The sequence below is a fragment of the Saccopteryx bilineata genome, chromosome 7, assembly GCF_036850765.1.
Source record: "Saccopteryx bilineata isolate mSacBil1 chromosome 7, mSacBil1_pri_phased_curated, whole genome shotgun sequence".
NCBI classification, from domain to species: Eukaryota; Metazoa; Chordata; class Mammalia; order Chiroptera; family Emballonuridae; genus Saccopteryx; species Saccopteryx bilineata.
In genome coordinates this window covers 9,378,522-9,383,717 of record NC_089496.1, presented here as the reverse complement: position 1 = coordinate 9,383,717, position 5,196 = coordinate 9,378,522, and positions in this window count along the sequence as shown.

The window sequence follows — 5,196 nt, the reverse complement described above, 5'->3', positions numbered from 1 at the left end:
ACCCTGGGCTCAAATGTTGTCATAGCTCATAAAGATAACCCGAACAGGCACCTGCTGGGATGAAGTGTGAAGATAGGCCTTTCGTGGAATAAGACTTCATTTAGCTTAAAAAAGAAAGCAGGCTTTCAAAGTGAAAATATTGTTTTCAGTAGGTAAATATTATGACAAACTTTGTAGACTACTATATGATCACCAGAAACTCAAACGGTGTACATTCACCATTCACACTGTGTGAATTTAATAGACTGAAAGCTGGTTGTAATTTGGTCTGGTCATTATTATGGATGAAGAAAAAAATTTTTTCTTTTGCAATCTCTTTAAAAATTAAAACTGATGGTAGTTATAATTTTGGAATTGAAACAAAACTGAAAGATAGCACTGACTGGGTCTATGAACAGTAGACTGTCTCTTACAAGTTTTTATTCCATTTTTCATTAAAGAGGTCTCATGAATTATATATTTTTTAAAAGTACAAATCCCAAATGGTTGGATTTAAATTTGTGAGTTCAAAGTTTCATTAGTTAAAACAAACAAAAACCCCACTCTTAAAACTATATTTAGCAAAGGTATTTTAGGTCTTCATGAAGGATGAGATAATGTAGGAGATTGTATTTAGCCCTTTGACTCTATACAGCAAGAAGACAAAATTTAGCAATGTAGAATCAATAGAACTTGGTTAGAAATTTGAGATGGGCAACAGATGATAAAAAAAGGACAAAGCCTAAGGACTGCATTGAAAACTGAGGGAGATCATGATAGACGGCATAGATTTGGTAGTTTAATTTTATTTATTTTTATTTTATTTTATTTTTTTACAGAGACAGAGCGAGAGTCAGAGAGAGAGATAGATAGGGATAGACAGATAGGAATGGAGAGAGATGAGAAGCATCAATCATCAGTTTTTCGTTGTGACACCTTAGCTGTTCATTGATTGCTTTCTCATATGTGCCTTGACCGCGAGCCTTCAGCAGACTGAGTAACCCCTTGCTCGAGCCAGCGACCTCGGGTCCAAGCTGGTGAGTCTTGCTCAAACTAGATGAGTCCACGCTCAAGGTTGCAACCTCGGGGTCTTAAACCTGGGTCCTTCACATCCCAGTTCGACGCTCTATCCACTGCGCCACCACCTGGTTAGGCGGTAGTTTAAATTTAATTAAACTCATTCAATCACAAGTTTAGTTTTGAAAATGTTTATTTGTCTGTATATGTTTCAAGAGGAAGTTAAGATATATAAAGAAATATATACTGCTCACAAAAATTAGGGGATATTTCAAAATGAATATGAAGTTATAAAATACTCCCTAATATTTGTGAGCAGTATATATTAAAATAAATATGTAGACTTTAGAAGACTGATCTTGCCTACAAAAACAAACAAACAAAACAAAGGAAGCCATGCAGGTTCTTACAATTTCCAGTAGAGAGTACGTAGAGGGATAAGAGAAGAGACGTAGACAAGGCTTTTGTTTTTGTTTTTATCTCAGTAATACTAATGTTCACAAAATGAGTAAAGGAGTTTGTTGAGAAGGAGCTGGAGATAAAGAAGAAAAATCAGGGAAATAAAGCAGTCAGAAAAACAAGCCAAGAAAAAGCTATCTAGAAGGAATTGGTAAACAATCATTGGTTCCTTTGTTAACTAAATCAAAAGGTTCATTAGTTGCCTACTTTGCATCAAGCATAACTGTGGAAAACCCATATATGGGCTCTATGCTCAGGGGAACTTGCAGTAATGTGAGAAAACAAATATAAATAAAAAAATCACACACATAAATATTTCACTGTACATTTTAATAGGTCAGAAAGAGTAAAATTGTTATAACAAACCAGAACAGTATGAAGCAGGTTAGCTTTTGTGAGGACTGGGAACCACTGTCTCAAGAGGTGAGCTCTGACTTAAAATTTGAAGGTGACAGGCCCTGGCCGGTTGGCTCAGCAGTAGAGCATCAGCCCAGCATGTGGAAGTCCCAGGTTCAATTCCTGGCCAGGGCACACAGGAAAAGCTCCCATCTGCTTCTCCACCCTTCCCCCTCTCTTTCCTCTCTATCTCTTTCTTCCCCTCCCACAGCCAAGTCTCCATTGGAGCAAAGTTGGCCCGGGCGCTGGGGATGGCTCCATGGCCTCCACCTCAGGAGCTAGAATGACTCCAGCTGCAAGGCAGCAATACCCCAGATGGGCAGAGCATCGCCCCCTGGTGGGCATGCTGTGTGGATCCCAGGGGGCACATGCCAAAGTCTGTCTGACTGCCTCCCCACTTCTAACTTTGGAAAAATACAAAAAAAGAAACCAGGAAGCACAAAGCACTCACTGTGTGAGGGACAGGGCCACATGCCCTGAACACTAGGAATTATCCTGAAATTTCATTTTAGCATGAGAATGATCTCAGCTTCTAAGGGTTTATTAAAAGTGAAACTAAATTATTACTTTGAGGCCACCAACCATGCAGGGAGGTGCTAGGTAGACTGAGATCTTAGAGTTTGGAACAGTTGTTTCAGGCTGAGAAGTAACTGTGGAAAATATGCATTGTTTATTAATATATATATATTACATATTTATTAATTATTTTACATATCATACTATGGGGAAAAATGAGTGCCAAATTCTTTTTTGTGTGTGACAGAGACAGAGAGAGGGACAGATAGAGACAGACAGACAGGAAGGGAGACAATTGAGAAGCATCAGTTCTTCATAGCAGTTCCTTAGTTGTTCATTGACTGCTTTCTCATACGTGCCTTGACCCAGGGGGCTACAGCAGAGCGAGTGATCCCTTGTTCAAACCAGTGACCTTGGGCTTCAAGCCAGCAACCTTGGGCTTCAAGTCAGCAACCTTTGGGCTCAAGCCAGTGACCAGAGGGTCACGTCTATGATCCCAAACTCAAGCCGATGACCCTGTGCTCAAGCTGGTGAACCCGAGCTCAAACTGGTGACCTCAGTGTATCAAACTGCATCCCAATCTGATGCTCTATCCACTGTGCAACTGGCTGGTCAGGCTGATAAATTATTCTTTTTTAAAAAAATCTTTATCATTAGGATGATTTAAGAGATAATTTATACATTCATTTATTTTAAGTATATAAATAAATGCTTGATATCTTTATCAAGTTATCACACTTTTTTCTTTAATAAATGTTTTATATGTTAATCAATGACTTTGCCCTTCTTTGGATGGTAAAGGATGACTTGTTGCCCTGTGGAGCCTTCAGTAGGGACAGTGCTAGGTGCTTGATTCTTCTTCCTAGGAACAAATGACACTTGGCAACCCTGAATTTAAAACTGAAAAAAAAGGAAATCACAATTTTTAGACAACGTCACATTTTAATTAAGAATCCTTTCCATGTTATCTCTCTTCCTGTGTTAGTTTTCTTTTAATAACATGATTTGGACACGCTTACTCTGGTATCAGTTTTCAAAAGAAATTAATCACTCAGAAGCTCATCCTCTATTGGTCTGTGGTGATGCTTTAATCTACTTTGTTAATCCATATGTGAGAAAAATAGTCACTTGGGAAAAATGAAGAATCATTCAATGTCCCAGGGTGAGCCTGTTGATGAGACTGAAACTGGGGGGGGGGGGGGGGGATGTAGTTCCAGGAAACATTTTCCACAGGCTCACCGCGAATTCCCTGATGAGTAAATACGCTGTTGGAATCTGAGTTTTTGAAGCCTTCTTAGCAGGGTGGACCAGAATACAACTGCCCAGTGTTTCCACCACAGTGTTATAGCATAACAGCATGGCTGTTGCTGAGCACTACTTCTTTTGATATTTACAAAAGATCAGTATTAAGAAAAAAGGAATGTGTGTCTGTTTTTTTTATGTAATATGTATGGTTTATATATTTTTATAATAAAATTCTCTACCTCTTGTTTGAGAAACTGGAGATGATTGTGCTGCCCTGCTACGACTATTGTTGTGAAGCCCACCATATACGTGAATAAAAATGTGAAATGATTGTTTCTTTTTTTTTTTTTTTTGTATTTTTCTGAAGCTGGAAACAGGGAGGCAGTCAGACAGACTCCCGCATGCGCCCGACCGAGATCCACCCGGCACGCCCACCAGGGGGTGATGCTCTGCCCCTCCGGGGAGTCGCTCTGTAGCGACCAGAGCCACTCTAGCGCCTGGGGCAGAGGCCAAGGAGCCATCCCCAGCGCCGGAGCCATCTTTTGCTCCAATGGAGCCTCGGCTGCGGGAGGGGAAGGGAGAGACAGAGAGGAAGGAGAGGGGGAGGGGTGGAGAAGCAGATGGGCGCTTCTCCTATGTGCCCTGACCGGGAATCGAACCCAGGACTTCTGCACGCCAGGCCCACGCTCTACCACTGAGCCAACCGGCCAGGGCCAAATGATTGTTTCTTGAATAGAGACTGACTAAGCATTTGGACTCATTATGATTAATAACTTGACTCTAACTCCAAGGGAAGTAAGTGTTTCTTTTGCTGGTAAATTATCTTATATAGCGGTGCTATTATAAATGTATGCTTGGAGATCAATATTTTTGTGTTATAAAATATTCAAATTATCATTAGATTGGATAATTACAGTATAAATAATCTTTTTGGTTTTTGGCATTCTTCATGAAGTGCTTTTTATTCTAAACTTTCTTATGCTAACTTGAAGTAAAATCATTTTCTTCAATGTAAGGTTTTTATATGTTAAAATGGAAACAATCACCATTGGTTGTTTAATGGCATTTAATATTTGACCATTTCATTTCTCATTTCTAGAAAAGAAAACTCACAGCCATGCACATTAAAAAAATATATTTTCAATCACATTTGTGTGCTAGGTATTGTTATCTGACCAATGTAGAAAATCTGAAGGTCTTTCAAATAAAATAATCTCTTTGCTGGCATGTCTCATATATTATTTTTTATCTGAAGGGTGTAATAATAAGAGGGCCATTACTGTCCCTATGAAGTAAATTAGGATCTTTTTATTTCATGTGACTATTTATTTCTTAGTGTGACAAATGTGATTTAAAATAAAATTTTTGCTATTACAGATGAAAATGTGTGGGCAGCTAGCTACTGTGTGGTCATAGCCAAATGCTACAGAGCACGCCTTTCCTCTTGATTTGCTGGAGTGGTGATTGAGAAAGTTGTAATAAACAGAATAATGGAATGGTTAATGTTACAGCAGAGTAAAATTTTACTTTGATTTACTGAAAAGATACATATTAATAAGTAGCCAATTGATTACTATTCACAAA